Source organism: Cetorhinus maximus, chromosome 13 (assembly GCF_964194155.1).
Source record: "Cetorhinus maximus chromosome 13, sCetMax3.hap1.1, whole genome shotgun sequence".
Lineage (NCBI taxonomy): Eukaryota > Metazoa > Chordata > Chondrichthyes > Lamniformes > Cetorhinidae > Cetorhinus > Cetorhinus maximus.
The window spans coordinates 2,764,524-2,783,538 of NC_135891.1; the positions used below are offsets into that span (position 1 = coordinate 2,764,524).

At 42.2% G+C, this 19,015-nt stretch overlaps 1 protein-coding gene across 2 annotated transcripts in view; it reads left to right on the forward strand.

Annotated features, from left to right (window-relative positions):
* kcnq2b (potassium voltage-gated channel, KQT-like subfamily, member 2b) overlaps positions 1-19,015 on the forward strand; it is a 171,608-nt gene that overhangs the window by 64,674 nt on the left and 87,919 nt on the right. The window lies entirely within an intron of this gene.

Genomic DNA, 19,015 nt, shown 5'->3' on the forward strand with positions numbered 1-19,015 from the left:
TGAGGCCCCAGCACTGGTCCTTGCGGCACTCCATTAGTCATGGCCTGTCAACTTGAAAAAGCCCTTTTTATGCCCACTCTCTGCTTTCTATCCATTAACCAATCCTCTGAGGGTAACATGTTACCCTCGACTCCATGAGCCCTTATCTTGCCTATTAGCCTTTTGTGACACCTTACCAAACCTTATCAAATGCCTTTTGGAAATCCAGGTATACTACATCTACTATTTCCCCTTTATCTATCCTACTAGTTACACCGTCAACATTCTATGGAAATGTACTCCAGTAAGAGTTGGTGTCTGTGGGGGAGGATTCCATGGAACTGTACCCCAGTGATTTTCTAGGTAGTGAGAAAATTAACAAGAAAATGAACAGTTAATATCATGTCCATCAGGGGTCAAACTCAAAATGATCTGCCTATTTTTAAATGAGAGTTTACTGTATTTATGAAGATGAGTTTGTTGTGAGCTGTTGGTTTGTGTTGAATTGCTGCTGCTTATGCATCTTGTGCATCCCTGATTTCAATCGCTCTACCTTTGCTGTAAGTACCTTCAACTGCCTAAGTTCTAAACTCTGGAATTCTCTCCCTAAACCTTTCCACTTCTATACCTCTCTCTCCTCCTTTCAGAAACTGCTTAAAACATATCTCTTTGACCAAACCTTTGGCCATTTGACCTAATACCTCCTTATGTAGCAGAGTGTCACACTTTGTTTATATTGCTCCTGTGAAATGCCCAATTGGGGCGTTTCATTATGATAAAGGCGTTATATAAATATAACTTGCCATTAATCAGGGCTAGTGACCAGCTACACCTGGTTCATTCTCTCTCTCTCTTAAACGTACATGCCCCATTTCTGAGCCAGGAATGTCACAGTTAGGTGTCCGTGCTGCTGCTTTATTGTAATCAAGCTGTCAACCGTTTTATGCTTGACGGTGTGTTGGCAGGAGGTGGCAAAAAAAACCATCTGAGGGGATTAATCAAAGAGCTAAAATCAGCGTGAGAATTGAAAGAAGCGTCTAGCTCCTGCTGTAGAGAATGGTTCGGTCCATCACAGTCCGAGGGTAAATGGTAAGATTTGGAATCAATCCTTCCCCTGCTGATTCTGGGATAGTTACACATTGGATTATACGGAGAGGGAAATCATTTGACCATGAATTTTGCATTTTTGGCGAATCCTTTTCAAGTCCATTTGATCTCTGGATGGACATGAAGAACCACCATGCAGGAAAATTGACAGGGAAAGAAACCTGGGAAACTTTCCTCATTTCTGAAGACAGCAAAGTGAGTCTCCAGGATAGCAACTTGCAAAGCGGAAAGCCAGCAAGAGGCTGCGGTTAAATTCATTAATTTTAAACATTTGGGCCAATACAGATTCTGCCAGGAGGTTTCTCTATGTGTAAGAAGCTACACAAATGCAGTTGTTGCCAACATGCCACCTCATGGGGAAAATTACCAGCACAGATTTGATTGCCTTGGTGTTTGTTTGTGGCCTGGTGCAGCCATCCACTGTTTAGATACTAGTTAAGGGGCTTTCTCCTGACCTCTCAAACTATAAAGGTGGTGGGGTTAGCAGCAAAGGACATAGGGCAGGGGAGGGTGAGAGGAGGTGCATGTGGGGGCGTGAGGGTGATGGGCAGGTGCTTCGTGGTACCTTTCACAAGCTGTTGATAGGGAGGGGCTTTTTTGAGGCTGGACGTGTATAGAGGTATGGGATGCCATATGATCTATGGACCACTGCTCTGTGGTACCTGCTAAACTTGTCATCCCTGCTGTGATTAGTCTGTGTTGCAAAGCTCGTTTTGCTGTGTTTCTGTTTTGGAACTGTTTCCTAACTCTCAGTTCCCTGGCTCCCTGCTGGGCTATCAATAATCGTCCAATTGTCCATCCTTCCATGTAGGAATAAATAAATACAATCTGATTTAACTTTTATTTATTTTTTTCCACTTATTTTCATTCTGATTATTTTTAAAATTTATTTCCATTTTTGTTCATTGTTTTATCCCCAGCTTTTAGCCTATTTTCAATCTTTTTTCCCACCGCTGTCCCCTCCCCCCACCCCACCCCCACTAGGGCCATCTGTCACTTTCCAGGGTGCTTACTATGGTCCTGCCATTATCACATTCTGCTTTCCACTCTTACTGTCACCATTAGCACCTCCTTTAGCCAGTACCAGCACTATTAACAACCCTTTGACCATTTGTTTATGCCATCCTTTGCCTCCACCTATCACTGGCCTTCTATCCAGCTTCACCTGTCCCACACCCCTTAAACTGTATATATTTCACCACATTTCTACTTCCCTTTAGCTCTGATGAAGAGTCATACGGACTCGAAACATTAACTCTGTCTTTCTCTCCACAGATGCTGTCAGACCTGCTGAGTTTTTCCAGCATTTTTTGTTTTTATTTCAGATTTCCAGCATCCGCAGTATTTTGCCTTCAAATACAATCTGATAGCCATTTCGGAGACATGGCTGCAGGAGGACACGGATTGGGACCTGAATATTGAAGGGTACAGGGTACTTAGGAAGGACAGGAAGCCAGGAAAAGGTGGAGGGGTAGCTCGGTAAGTCAATGATGGCATTAGCATAGTGGAGAGGGATGACCTAAGTCTAGGAAGCCAGGTTTGGGTAGAGATGAGAAATGGCAAAGACAAGAAGTCACTTGTGGGAGTTGTGTACAGGCCCCCTAACAGTAACCACATGGTAGAGTTGAGCATAAAGGAAGAAATAATTGGTGCGTGTCAGAAAGGCACAGTGATAATCATGGGAGACTTTAATTTACAGATAGACTGGAAAAGTCAGATGGGCAAAGATAGCCCAGATGAGGAGTACATTGAATGTTTTTGAGATAGTTTCTTAGAACAGCATGCTCTGGAGCCAACCAGAGAGCAGGCTATACTAGACCTGGTATCGTGCAATGAGATCGAAGTAATTAATGATCTCATAGTGAAGGTGCCCCTAGGTAGGAACGACCATAATATGATTAATTTTACATTCAGTTTGAGGGAGAGAAGAGTGGGTCAGAGACTAAGTTTTTAAACATAAATAAGGGCAATTATGAGGGCATGAAAGCTGAGCTGGCTAAAATGAATTGGCAAATTTGGTTAAGGAATAGATCAATAGAGATGCAGTGGCTAATATTTAAGGGGATATTTCAGGATCCACAGAATAGATACATTCCAACGAGTAAGAAAAAGTCCAAGGGATGGATACACCATCAGTGGTTAACTAGAAAGGTTAAAGATAGTATCAAACTTAAAGAGAAAGCATATAATTGTGCAAAGATAGGTGGAAGCCAGAAGATTGGACAGAATATAAGGAACAACAAAGAATGACTAAAAAATTAATAAGGAGGGAAAAATTAGAGTAGGAGAGAAAGATGGCCAGAAATATAAAAACAGATAGTAAGAGTGCTTATAAATAATTAAAAAAAGAAGTGTTGGTCCTATAGAAAGCGAGTCTGGAGAATTGATAATGGTAAACAAGGCGATGGCAGATGAATTAAACAGGTGTTTTGCATCTGTTTTCATTATAGAGGGTACAAGTAACATCCCAGAAGTAGCTATAAATCAGGAAATAAAAGTGTGGAAGGAAGTCAGGAAAATTACAGTCACCAGAGAAGTGGTACTGAGTAAATTGTTGGTGCTGTGGGCTGACAAGAGCTCAGGTCCTGGTGGACTTCATCCTAGGGTCTTAAAACAAGCATCTGGTGAGATAGTTGATGCGTTAGTTTTAATTTTCCAAAACTCCCTAGATTTGGGGAAGTTCCCATTAGATTGGAAGATAGCAAATGTAATTCCATTATTCAAAAAGGGAGGGAGACAGAAAGCAGGAAACTACAGGCCACTTAGCGTAATACCTGTTGTAGGGGAAATGTTGGAAGCTATTATTAAAGAAGTTATAGCAGGGCACTTGGATAAGCTCAAGGTCATCAGGCAGAGTCAACATGGTTTTGTGAAAGGGAAATCTTGTTTAACCAACTTATTGGAGCTCTTTGAAGGAGTAACATGTGCTGTGGATAAAGGGGAACCAGTGGATGTCCTGTACTCAGATTTCCAGAAGGCATTTGATAAAGTGTCGCATCAAAGATTATTTTGGAAAATAAAAGCTCATGGTATAGTAATATATTGGAATGGATAGAGGATTGGCTGACTAACAGGAAGCAGATAGTAGGCATAAATGGGTCTGTTTCAGGTTGACAAGATGTAATGAGTGTAGTGCCACAGGGATCAGTGCTGGGACCTCAGCTGTTTACAATTTATATAAATGACTTGGATGAAGGGATTGAAGGGATGATTTCCAAATTTGCTGATGATACAAAGATAGGTAGGAAAGTAAGTTGTGAAGAGGAAATAAGGAGGCTACAAACAGATATAAACAGGTTAACTGAGTGGGCAAAAATCTGGCAGATGGAATATAGTGTGGGAAAATGTGAAATTGTCCATTTTGACAGAAAGAATAAAAGAGAAGCATATTATCTAAATGGTGAGAGATTGCAGAGCTCTGAGCTGCAGAGGGATTTGGGTGTCCTAGTGCATGAATCACGAAAGGCTAGTATGCAGTTACAGCAGGTAATTAGGAAAGCTAATAGAATGTTATCATTTATTGCAAGGGGAATCGAATACAAAAGTAGGGAGGTTATGCTTCGGTTGTACAGGGCACCAGTGAGACCACATTTGGTCTCTGGAGTACTGTGTACCATATTTAAGGCAGGTTATAACTGCATTGGAAGCAGTTCAGAGAAGGTTTACCAGACTAGTAGATGGAATGGGTGGGTTGTCTTATGGGGGAAGGTTGGACAGAGTAGGCTTGAATCCCCTGGAGTTTAGAAGATTAAGAGGTGTTTTGATTGAAACGTATAAGATCCTGAAAGGTCTTGACAGGGTGGATGTGGAGAGGATGTTTCCTCTTGTGGGAGAATCTAGAACTAGAGGTCACTGTTTAAAAATAAGGGATCGCCCATTTAAAACAGAGATGAGGCGAAATATTTTTACTTAGAGGTTTGTGAGTCTTTGGAACTCTCTCCCTGAAAAGGTGGTGGAAGCAGAGCCTTTGAATATTTTTAAGGCAGAGGTGGATAGATTCTTGGTAAGCAAGAGAGTGATAGGTTATCGGGGGTAAGTGGGATGCAGATTTCAGGATACTATCAGATCAACCATGATCTTATTAAATGGCGAAGCAGGCTCAAGGGGCTGAATGGCCTACTCCTGCTCCTTCTTCGTATGTTTATATGTTCCTATATTCTGTGCCAACTCTTGAATCCATATATCCTGCCTGTTTCCGATGTTTTTCACTCCTTAACTCGGATACCCTTCAGACGGAAAGCTGACCCACTGATCTCCTCATCCTTTAACATTTTGAACTACTTGCTTGAAACTACTCTGTATCCTACCTCCTCATTGTTGAAACTATAGATCAGCTTAGCACAAAATACTACAGTTCAGATTTCCTTGCAACAGTTTTAACTGTTGGTTAGCACTAAAGTAAATTAGGAGGGGTGTACAACTCCTTGGCAGATCTTACTGCTTGATGGTACAAGGTAGCATCTTCCCCTGAGAGTCTCCAAAGTCTTGTGTTCCTTCATTTGCTATGGAGACAAAGTGTGACATGGGACAAACGAATATCTTCTAACTAGGATACATTGCTTACATTACTTAGAAAGTACTTTATGTTCTCCTGTTCACTCTGAAAGGTGACATATGCCATACTGCCATAAAAATGCATGCAGGCTAAAAATATAGGCCTGATTTATTTACAGGGAATGCATACATTGAAGCAGTAAAACCCAACAATGTACTGATGGCTCAAATAATTAGAAAGCAATTTAGATAGAATTGACCTATATTCCTTGGAAACTATTAAAATATTGTACAGTACAGTAATCTGCAAAACTTGTGGATGAAGCATACTTTCATTGATCAACAAACCAGTGCCTTTTGTGTCACAGTTGTTACTTCTTTCCAAGCTTATCTGCCAATGCCTTTGCTTCTGGATGTCATGATGTTGTCTATATCCTTCAATCTCTACACAACACAAATTAACAAGTAAACCAGCTGTGAGCTGATTAGTTTTTAATCTAATGCACCACCCAAGAAATCTAAATGACACATAGTAAATGGTGGATGAATCTGCTCATTTTCTTTGTGTTGAATGACCACTCTTTGGCCGCAGTGACAAAGGGGACATTTTATTTTAAAATCAGCTACACAAAGCAAATTCTTATTGCATTTATCCTATTTCACTTGGAAGAGGATGAGAAACTTATACAGTTACAGACAAAAATGGAAAGTATGGGACTAAGCATGACGGCTCTTTCAAAGAGCCAGCATGAGCATGATGGACCAAATGGCCTTCTTCTATGCTGTAGGTTTCTAGGAATCTGTGAATCCGTAAACCAAAGGGTATCAAATTTCTGATGTGCATGAATATAATATTTTGCTACATATTTTTTAGTGGGAGGGGTACTGGACCATGTTGATAGAATTGTACATATTTTCCACTTTATTACTCAGTTATTTTTAAATTGTTTAATGGTCCCCAGAGCCAAAAAAAATGATCAAATTTTAACAATTACATTTCGAGACATAAATATGCGATCATCGAAATTGTTAATGAACATTTCAATCAATGCATTCAGTTGGCTAAGATGTTTGAATGCTGTGATAGCAGGGACAAAGAAACTGGGATAATGACAGTAATTTTTTGTGCTAATTAACACAGGCTTCCTGTAATCGGTGTGGAAATGTTCCATAGCAGCTATGATTTATTCTGAGAGTTTTAATTATTCATTATTCCACCACTGTGCAGCTGTTTGGGCCCAGATTTGTTTCCTGCTGAACTGTGACATGACTATAAATATCCCTTAGTTCAGTGATTTGTGTCACCAGTATGGGTTCTGAGCCTAGCATATAATTACCTTTCTACCCCCTTTCAAAAGTAGAGCAAGGTTCAAGTTTCTTAGTGGAGGAGAGACCCAAGGTGCTTTTTCATTCGTTCATGGGATGTAGGCTTCGCTGGCTAGGCCAGCATTTATTGCCCATCCCTAATTGCCCTTGAGAAGGTGGTGGTGAGCTGCCTTCTTGAACTGCTGCAGTCCATGTGGTGTAGGTACATCCACAGTGCTTTTAGGGAGGGAGTTCCAGGATTTTGACCCAGCAACAGTGAAAGAACGGCGATATATTTCCAAGTCAGGATGGGAGTGACTTGGAAGGGAAATTGTTGGTGGTGGTGTTCCTATGCACCTGCTGTCCTTGTCCTTCTAGGTGGTGAAGGTCTTAGTTTGGATTCAAAGGAATTAGTGACAAGATGTGTATGATGCATATAATGGACAAGAATGACTGGTTTTATCTGTAGTCTCTATCTTATGAATGAGAGACTATTGTAAGATGGTTATGCTTCAAACTATCTCCTTTAATTTAAAGTAAAACAGAATGTTCTGGAATGGAGGATGGTGAGATCATGCTAAACTCTTCCCAGAGACAGGCCCATGTGAGTTGGCTGTTATGGGAAAAAAGGCCCAAGCTGAAGCCTACAGAAAATCAAGTTCCAGTTTTCACATCTTGACACTAAGAGGGGCAGCTAGCTCTCTGGATATAGATTCTCAGACTCAGAGACCCTGAGAGACAAGTTGAAATCAGCTTCTGCTATGCAAAGCAGAGAAAAAGACTGTTGTGCATTAGCCACTGAGTAGGATGCTGAGGAGAACTGATTTTCTGTTCAAAGAGAAGATACTTATGGAGATTTACTGACCAAGGGATCAGAGTGGACCTTGCTGCTGGAGGTCAGTTTGGAGATACTCAAAAGACTGAGTGAAGTGATTTTCAAAGGACACTGGAAGACTCATCCTGGTGTGACAGGGAGAAGGGAGCCTGCTGAAAAGCCAGGAGCAGAATGGGATTTAACCTGCAAGGTTACATATCTGCTGAAGGCAGATATCTGCTAATGTACAAATGGATCGTAGAATATTTTTGATTGCGTTAATTCATTCATGGGGAGGCACATTTTCTGTAGTTTAGTGTATTAGTTGACTATTAAGCAATGTTTAGTCTTTGTTGATTTTAGTTTGTTACAGTACAAGTCTTAAACATGAAATCTTGCCATGTGATTCTTTCCATCAGTCCCTATGAAATTCGTATCTCTTAAAAGTTATTGGTCTCTACAGTGATCGTAACATCTGCCATAAGAGATGTAAAGATTTCTTCGTTTGTTGATGCACTTTTTAATTTTCAAAAGAAATTAAGATGGACTGGAGGATAAAGTAATATAAAGAGTCAATCATTCTGGCATTTGAGTGGGAGGAGGCTTGGGTGGATGGTGAACACTGGCATTGAATAGCTAGGCTGAATGGACCGTTTCTGTGCTGTAAATTCTATGTGAAAATATGAGTTAAATCAAGTCGTGTGTCAGTGATGCCAAACTGTAGTTTTTGGAGCAATGGGGAGGTCTGTGCTCCCTCTGAGCTGTGTAGTACACAGCAATGCTGCAAACTGAAATGTACAGTGCAATGCAATAAGCACCATAAAGAAATATTAGAGGGAACATTCAGGGAGGCTGGGGGAGGTGTGAAAAGTTTTACAATTTTGAGATCCTGTGAAAGCACGTTTTGGAGAGGGAGGAGGGACTGAGGATGGCCCTAATTTTCTAAACCTTGAAGATCCTCTCTCCTTCTCAAGATACACAAACAGGACTGTCCTGGCCGAATATATCAGTTTGTTCCTGTTTCCTCAACCTGGTTTCCTCAACCCTGGTTTAGTTGGTAGCGCTCTCAACCAGTGAGTCAGGAGATTGAGAACTCCCATTCCAGAGGCTTGAGAACATAATTTAGACTGACACTTCACTGCTGCACTGAGGGAGTGTGACACTGTTGGTGCTGCCATCATTCGGATAGGCAGGCATTATAGATTCCATGGCCATTATTTTGAAGATGAGCCATAGAGTTTTCCTGGTGTGCTGGCCAATATTTATTCCTCAACTATCATCACAAAATAAATCAGTTGGTCATCATTGTGTTGCTGTTTGCCCATAAATTGACTGCTGCCTTTCCTACATTCCAGCAGTAACTACACTTCAAACACTTTGGGATACCCTGAGATTGTGAAAAATGCTACATTAAGGGAAGTTTTGTGTTCAGTCTCGGCCTGCCTGTCATCTTCATTTTTCTCATATGCTCTGGTGCTTTGGAGGAGTTCAGGTCTCCTGGCCTCTATGTATCTCCCGCCTGGACATTCTCTCCCTCTGCACTTCTATTTCTCATCAAGATGGACCATGGCCTCTTTGTTTCTTCCTGAAAAGCAGCCCAGGCAATCCCTGCCCACCTTCTGCCCCTGGTTGCAATCATTCTCACCTGAAACAGCTCTTCCCTTTAAGGCTATTCACTTTCTCCAGAACAAAGCCATCGCTAAGGAGTCCAGAAGAATCCCAGCTACGCCTATCTCTGTAGTATGTGTGGAGCACATTGAGGGACCTCCTCCATCCTCTTCCCCTATTACATTCACATCTGTTTAATAAGTGGAAGTGTGGTTCTTTAAAAGAGCCAGTATAGGCACAAAGGGCTGAATGGCCTTCTTTTGTGGTGTAGGTTTCTATGATTCTATGGTCCTCAACATGTACCTCTCTCTCCTGTTCCCAACCATGATCTCCTACACTGTTCTAACAATGTTCCAAAACAAAATGGCATCTTGCATTTAAATCAGCAGGTGTGGCAGCCTCTGCAGAGAGGAATACAGTTAATGTTTCGAGTCCATATGACTTTTCATCAGAACTAAAGAAAAATATCACCCTTAATGTCAACATTAGCACATTCCTTGGCTAATATCACCACCGTCAACACCCCTTTGTCTTTTTGTCTATGACATCTTTGGCATTCTCTTCTTTGCCTCCACCTATCACTGGCCCTCTATCCAGCTCTACCTGTCCCACCCCCCCTCAAACAGCTTATATTTCACCTCATTTCTATTTCTTTTTAGTTCTGATGAAGAGTCATACGGACTCGAAACGTTAACTGTGCTCCTCTCCGCAGACGCTGTCAGACCGGCTGAGTTTTTCCAGCTATTTTTGCTTTTGTTTCAGATTTCCAGCATCTGCAGTATTTTGCTTTTATCTTGTATTTAAATAGTGTCTTCAACAAGAATGGAGCACTCAATATTAGAAATGCACAACAGGTCAGATTTGGAGCAATTCAAGAATGTCATAAGTTCTTGGGGCTGGAAGAGTTTGCCAGATAAAGAGATTTGAAAGTGATTATGAGAATTCAAAATCGAAGCATTGCTAGACCAGGACCCAAGGTAGGTCAGTGAGCATAAGGGTGAGGGGTGAATGGGACTTGGTACGATTTAGGTATAGAGAACAGAGTTTTGCATGACCTTAAGTTTATGTAGAGTGGAAAGTGGGAAGCAAGCCAGAAATTGAAATTGTCAAATCAAGATGGCTTAAAATTTCTCTCAACACCATTTCATCAAACACTCCCAGGGCAGGTACAACACGGGGTTAGATACAGAGTAAAGCTCCCTCCACACTGTCCCCATCAAACACTCCCAGGACAGGGACAGCACAGGGTTAGATACAGAGTAAAGCTCCCTCTACACTGTCCCCATCAAACACTCCCAGGGCAGGGACAGCATGGGGTTAGATACAGAGTAAAGCTCCCTCTACACTGTCCCCACCAAACACTTCCAGGACAGGGACAGCATGGGGTTAGATACAGAGTAAAGCTCCCTCTACACTGTCCCCATCAAACACTCCCAGGACAGGGACAGCACAGGGTTAGATACAGAGTAAAGCTCCCTCTACACTGTCCCCATCAAACACTCCCAGGGCAGGTACAGCACAGGGTTAGATACAGAGTAAAGCCCCCTTTACACTATATCAACAATGTATGTTAGTCCAGCCTCTGGACATTTTAGTGCCTGTTACAATGCTCCTATTAGCTGCACCAGTGAAACTGTTGCTCCATTGAATGTTTGAGAGAAGATTGATGTCACAGTAACATGAGCTGAGTAATGGTGTGTTTTAAAGCTTTGCTTTAAATAAAAATGAATACCTTTGCATTTTAGTATCTCCATGGGCCTGTCCCTCAACACTGATAATGCAGTGCATCCTCTAGGAGGTGCCTGGTCTACATGGAGTTACTTAATATAGGATTTGTGTTACCAGTAGTTGCAGACACACTGACTAACGGGAAACTCATTCCTGACAAGGTCACCTTTGGAATATCTGTGGCTTTACATCCTCAATCTCAGCTCAGCTTCATGTCCCATAGTTTTTGAAATGAATCTCATGAGCAAAGATTGTTTTTTTTATTGGGACTTGTGTTCTCAATTTATTACTTATTTTATAGAAATACGTTTTCTTTGTATTTTCCCGAATATTCTGTGTGTGGGGTGGTGATCTTCAATTTTAGCTTCCGCATTCACCTGTAGAAGTAGATGAGATGAAAGGTTCCTTTTGATTGTCCGTATTTTTCAGAATTGGGAGCAGGTTACAAGGGAGATTGGGGAAGGATGATTGGGGAAGTGAGCACAGAATAGCTATTGAGTCGAGTTTTTCACCTCCTTTCATTCAGGAAATTGTTCTAGAAAAGACAATTATGAGCTGAACCTTCGGCTTGGGAGTGGGGACAGGGCCTGCTCGCCGAGGTGTAAAATGACGTGTGGTGATGTCGGGCGTGTGTCCCAATATCACCGCGTGTCATTCAGACTTTCAGTTCGGCGGGCGCGCACCCAAGTCGGCTGAACGCCTGCTGAACTGTTAAAGGCCTATTAAGGCTATTTAACTCTCAATTAAAGTAATTAACGGAGCTGCCCATCCAATCTTAAGGTTGGCATCGGGCAGGTGAAGAGCCCAGGCGGCCTTCGCATTTTTCATGGAACCTCATCCACGGGCGGGATGAGGTTTCATGAATGATTTTAAATTTTGACAAATATTTTTATTGAAATTAATGCACATGCCCTGGCTCTTGTGACAGTTTCACATGAGGGTACATGTCATAAAAATTTTCTCGCCACTTCTCGCGAAAGAGCGCACTCTTGACTCAGGCACAGGGAGGGCTCAGCACTTCCGGGTGCGCGTCACGCTGGGCGGGCCTTAATTGGCTCGACCACGTAAAATGGCAGCGTGGACCCCGCCCCCACCCAGCCTGCCCAACAGGCAGGAAATTCTGCCCTATGTGTGTCAGATTAAAAGGAGAGGTTTGTTCTTTTTTGAAAAGAGGAGACTTTAAGGTAACTTAACCAAAGTTTCCAAGAGTATGCAGGGAAATGAAGAGTTGGATTCATGTTCACTATGGTGCAGCCCAAGCGTCAAAGGACACAGGTGAGGATGTTAGGGATGAGAATGTTCAGAACATCTCCTTCACTAAAGAGCAATCGAGTTGTGCAATAATGCCCCAGTGAAGTCCATTAGAATGGGCAGTGGTTTCAATTGGATATATTGCGGGGGGAGGGAACGAAATATTGAGGGATATGTGGAGAAGGTGGGTAGGTGGAGTTGATGTTTGAAAAAGGGACAGGCTATTGATGTCAATGACATCTTCCTGTTTCTAAAAGTTCTTGTCTTTACACCATCTTCCCTAGTGAGGTGAGAGGTGAGAGGTGTACTTTCCCTTGTACAATGCCCTTTCAGCCAAGACTTTGACTCACTGGCCCTTCATGTTTTCTCCTGCTGGGAGAGCAGGTGATTTGACTGAAGGCCAACCAATGTCACTAAAAAACGATGATCTGGTCATATATTTGATTACTGTTGGGAGCTTGCTGTGTGCAAATTGGCGACAATTTTTTTTTTAATGGGATGTGGGCATCGCTGGCTGGGCCAGCATTTATTGCCCATCCCTAAATACCCTTGAGAAGGTGGTGGTGAGCTGACTTCTTGAACAGCTGCAGTCCATGTGGTGTAGATACACCCACAGTGATGTTAGGAAGAGAGTTCCAGAATTTTGACCCAGCAACAGAGAAGGAACGGTGACATATTTCCAAGTCAGGATGGTGAGTGAGGGGAACCGCTTTGCAGAACACCTTCGGTCTGTCCGCAAGCATTATCCAGACCTCCCTGTCGCTTGCCATTTCAACACTCCACCCTGCTCTCATGCCCACATGTCCGTCCTTAGTTTGCTGCATTGTCCCAGTGAAGCTCAACGCAAACTGGAGGAACAGCACCTCATCTTCCGACTAGGCACATTACAACCTTCCGGACTGAATATTGAGTTCAACAATTTTAGATCATGAATTCTCTCTTCCATCCCCACCCCCTTTCCGATTTTCCCCCTCCTTTTTGTTTTTTCCAATAATTTAAATAGATTTTTCTTTTCCCACCTATTTCCATTATTTTTAAATGTATTTCCATCCATTGTTTTATCTCTACCTTTTAGCCTTTTTCGATTCCTTCCCCCCACCCCACCCCCACTAGGGCTATTTGTACCTTGCTCGTCCTGCTTTCTACCCTTAATTAGCACATTCCTTAGATAATATCACCACCTTCAACACCTCTTTGTCCTTTTGTCTGTGACATCTTTTGGTTATCTCCACCTATCACTGGCCCTTTATCCAGCTCTACCTGTCCCACAGCTTATATTTCACCCCTTTTCTATTTTTCCTTAGTTCTGTTGAAGAGTCATGCGGACTCGAAACGTTAACTGTGTTCCTCTCCACAGATGCTGCCAGACCTGCTGAGTTTTTCCAGGTATTTTTGTTTTTGTTTTGGTGAGTGAGGGGAACTTCCAAGTGATGGTGTTCCCACTGCCCTTGTCTTTCCATCTGGTGGAGGTCGAAGGTCTGTCGAAGGTTTCCTAGGATACAACAGTGACAGCACTTCAAAACTACTTCATTGACTGTGAGACACTTGGGTTGTGAAAGACACTATAGAAATGCAAGTCTTTCTTTCTCACTCTCCCTTAAATAACTCCAATATCCTGCTGTCAGCTGCTCTGTCTATCCTGTTCCATTTATTACACTGTGTGGCTTCTCTGTACCTCTCTGAATCAGTCTCTTGTCATTCTGTCAAACAATAATGATTCCTTTGAATGTTTCCAGCTGATGATATTCCTTATCACTGAACAAATGGAACACTCTGGAAATTTCGGAGAAAGTCAGTTTGCAAATCAAGTGGAGGACAGAAAATGTAATTTCAAACCGACGTAATCAAGGGTTGCTTTTTCTGATTAAATTCAACAGTCAAGAGATGAGATGAACTAGAATGAGAGAGTCAAAAAGATTACATTGTTGTAATGGTTGAATGGGCTGCTTTAATCAACTCCTTGCTCCCTGCTGACTTATGGTCACAGCTTTTAGTTCCAGCGATGTCTGTGAATGGAGTTGCCTGTTACTGGTTGGAACCTCCTGGGCTGCCGATTGCCAGCACATTGACTGTACCTTCTTACTTGAGTAGCAGACAGCTGGACAGAGCTCTGTCTGATATTGATTGATACCAATTGACAATGACCTGACACTACTGCTTTATATCTATCCAGGATCTGTGGAAAATCACCTGGGACTGTTCCGCTAACTTCCTTACCCAGGACGTAGTGGGTAGCCCTCTCACCCCTGAATCAGACAATCATGGGTTTAAGTCCCACTCCAGACATTAAGCACAAAAGTCTAGCCTGATATTCCAGTGCAGTACTGAGGCAGTGCTGCACTGTTGGAGGTGCTGATTTTCAGATGAGGCATTAATCTGAGGCCCTGTCTGCCCCCTCGGGTGGATGCAAAAGACCCCCAAACACCATTTTGAAGAAGAGCAAGGGAGCAACCCCAGTGTCCTGGGTCAATATTTATCCCTCAAACAATATTGCTAAAAAGATAGATTATCTGGCTATTATTGCATTGCCATTTGCATGAGCTTGTAATGCACAAATTGCATTTCCTACATTATAGCAATGACTACACTTCAAAAGTAACCCATTGGCTGTAAATCACTTCGGGACATTTTGAGTGCGCGAGAGGTGCTATATAAATCAATTTGTTTCTTTCCTGAATCACCTTGAGATGATGTATTTTTTATTGAACAGGCTTCTTACTAGAAACAAAATGATGTGAAGACGTCCCCCGTGTACTTGGGACATTTCCCTGTTTCCTTTTGACCTGCGCCACCATCCTCTTCACCTAAATTTAAGATTCAGGGTGGGGGTTTGAGTGAGTGGGGCCCCCAGCAAAGACAGCAAGTGCTTGTGCCATCCCTGTGTGTGTCCTGAAATAAAAACAGAAAACGCTAGAAACACTCAACAGGCCAGGCGGCGTCTGCGGAGGGAGAAATGGTACAGGTTTTAAAAAGGGGTGCAGGAACAAAGGTGGCAGGTCAAGTGGGGAACGCTGCCAAAAAAGGACATAAGGATTATTTTGCTTCATCAGGTAAAGAATAAAATAGAATGAAACAAAGTTATGTTGAACCTTTATGAAACACTGGTTAGACCCCAACTGGAGTATTGTGTCCAATTCCGGTCACCACGTTTTTGGAAGGATGACAAGGCCTTGGAGAGGGTGCGGAGGAGATTTTTCTAGAATGTTACCAAGGATGAGAGATGATTTAGCAATGTGGAGAGATTGGAGAAGCTGGGATTGTTCTCTATAGAGCAGAGAAAGGGGAAGGGAGATTTAATAGATGCATTCAAATTCATGAAAGGTTTTGCCAGAATAGATAGCAAGAAAATGTTTCTAATTGCTCGATGGTTAGTAGTGGACCCAGATTTAAGAAAATAGACATAAGAGCCAGAGGATGGGGGGATGAGAATTTTCTTCACACAGCAAGTTGTTAATGATCTAGAATGCACTGTCTGAAAGGGCAGTGGAAGTCGATTCAATAATAACATTCAAAAACGAATTGGATAGCTACTTGAAAAGGAAGAAAATATCAGGGTTATGGGAAAAGAGCAGGAGAATAAGACTAATTGGACAGCTCTTTCAAAGAGCCAGCAGAGGCACAATGGCCTGAATGGCCTTGAATTGGAGAAGACGGCAACAAGCCTGTACAGGAGTTGAACTTTGAGGAAAATATATCTAGAATAAACTCCACAGCCCAGAAAGAAAATAGTTAAAGGTTAATAGTTAATAAAATATTAAATGGGATGGTAGAGAGAGCCAGCATATTACTACAAGATGAATGTAAAAATGAGTGAAGGTGACTTTATAACAGGAATCGGGAAAAGCACCTTCACTCACAGAGTGATGAATGTTTGGAATAATTTATCAAGCACAAGCAGTAGAAGCAAAAGCTTTGAGTTTTTCAGGAAGACAATTGCAAATGACCAAGACGGAGAGTTAATGCATTCAACAGCGGAGTTTTGATGGGTTGAATGACCTTTCCTAATCCCTTGTGTCCTTATAATTATAGAGAGTCAGGGTGAATGAGCAGAATCTGGAGTAACAGCATGCTCCAGTTTACAGACAACAGAATGGGGACTGAAGCAAAATGGATGAGTTCAGAGAGCTGATTACTTAAAAGCAGAGAAATGAACGAGATTATGGAAAGTGGTGACAAAAGGACAAAGCAATGTAACCTTGGCATTGGACAGTTAAAAAAAACTGAGAAGCAGACAGGAAACTGATTGAACTGTGAGTCACACAGATCCAAATGGAGGATTGAAAAAAATAATATTTTAATAGAACTATTATTTTTATTTTGTTGGTTTGACTTAAAAAGCAAAGGCTTGCATTTCTGTAGCATCTTTCATGACTTCAGAATGTCCCAAAGTGTTTAGAGCCAATGAAATACTTTTGAAGTGCGGTCCCTGTTGTAAAGTAGGAAATGTGGCAGCCAGTTTGTGCACAGCAAGATCCCACAAACAGCAATTTGACAATGACCAGATATTGTTTTTTTAAGTGATGTTGAACAAGTCCCATTCACCTGTCACCTCCTGTTTCTCATTGACATAGATTGGCTCCTGCCTTGATTTTAAAATTCTTATTGTTGTTCTCAAATCCCACCATGACCTCGCCCTTTCCAATCTTTGTAATCCCCTCCAACCCTACACCTCTGAGATATCTGCGCTCCTCTAATTCTGGCCTCTTCATTTATGGTGATGCCTAAGCCCTTAGCTTAAATGTAAAAATTCCCAAGCTCTTCAATACGTTCCAAAAACCCTTTGATCGTTTTTCCTTCTTCAAGACATCCTGAAAACCTACCCCCTTGATCAAGCTTTTGGTTGTCTTTTTTTAATTATTCATGGATGTGAGCATTACTGGCTAGGCCATCATTTATTGCCCATCCCTAATTGCCCTTGTTCAGAGGGCATTTAAGAGTCGATCATATTGCTATGGGTCTGGAGTCACCTGTAGACCAGACCAGGTAAGGACAGCAGATTTCCTTCCCTAAAGGACGTGAGTGAACCAGATGGGTTTTCACAACAATCGACAATGGTTTCGTGGTCATCATCAGACTTTGAATTCCAGATTTTTATTGAATTCAAATTCCACCATCTGCCGTGGTGGGATTTGGTCCCCAGAGCATTGCCCTGAGTCTCTGGAATATTAGTCCAGTGACAATACCATTATGCCACCGCCTCCCTTAATATCTTCTTATGTGGCTTGGTGTAAAATTGTATTGGGCAAAGCTTCTGTGAAGCTATCAAATATAAATACTCACATTACCAGTGATGTTCACATCCCATGAATACATTTTTAAAAAATTGTTGTTGCTGAGGGATGAACATTGGCAAGAACACAAGGAGGAACATCACTATTCTTCTTCAAAATAGTGCCGTGGGAATATTTACATCCACCAAGAGACCTGACAGGGTCACATTTTACTGTGTCACCTGGGAGACTCCCATCCAATACTCCCTCTGTACATTATTGAAGTGTCAGTATAGATGGTGCTCAAGACCCAGGAGTGTCATTTAAGCCTCCAACCTTCTGACTTGGAGTAAAGAGCGCTACCCACAGAGTGCCCAGCTGACACTATATGACTTGGGCACAGGCTTTAAACAAGAGGAAGGGAAGTCAAGCTCACCGTCCCTTCACTGTCGCTGGGTCAAAATCCAGGGTTCTCTCCCTAACAGCACTGTGGGTGTACCTACACCACATCGACTGCAGTGGTTGATGATAAATGGATTCCAAGTCAGGTGGTGAGATATGATACTAGATGCAAATCCTTTTCTTGATGGCTCCTGTATTCACAGAATGGAGCATTACATATGCCTGCCTCTGCCCTACTAACCCAGTGCCCCAGCACTCTCTCTTTATACTCTTTTGAGTACCCATGAAATAAAATAGATTGAATAATCAAATAAGCCAGTTAAACAAATTGATAGCCCATTAAAAGGACACTGTAACAAAAGTCAGAACTTTAAAGAAAGCTTGCATCAATATCACTTTATAAGCTCTAGGTACTTAATTAAACAATGCCCTTCACATGTGTATCCTAACAAATAATTAACGTACCATTAACTGTGGACGTTGTTGGCAAGGCTCCATTATTGTCCATCAATAGTTGCCAGAAAATGGTGGTAGTGTGTCTTCCTGAACTAGAGGTAGTGAGTGGAATGCTGCAATTGAGGGATGTGCCAGGCTGATTCAGAGGGCAGTTCTGTTGGTGTGGGACTGCAGTCACATATAGGGTCAAACAGGATAAGGACAGGCAGTTTCCTTCCCTGAAGAGGATGAGTGAACCAGTTGGGTTTTAGCAACAATCTGGCAGCCTCATGGTCATTTTTACTGATATAATATTTTCTTTAACTCGATTCAAATTTTGAAACTGCCCTGGTGGGCTTTGAACTCACGTTTTCAGGATAATTAGCCCAATAACATTATACTACCTTACCCAGTGGTCAGCAGGGGAGAGGGCCTGTGTGCTGTCCTGTCATCCTCAATGCAAAAAGCTCCTCGCCTCAGCACAGTGCACCGCGATCTACACAGCTGGTTGCTCAATGGATGTGATGGCTTTGAGCCTTTGAGCCTTGACACAGGGTATCAAGATCCGTCAGAAACCAGTTCCTTCTTAACAGGCAGCTCAGAATGGTACTCAGTCACACCAAAGAGGATAGCTTCAACTTCCATCCCCATTCTGTGCTCCGTGAGTTGATCTCATTTGCGA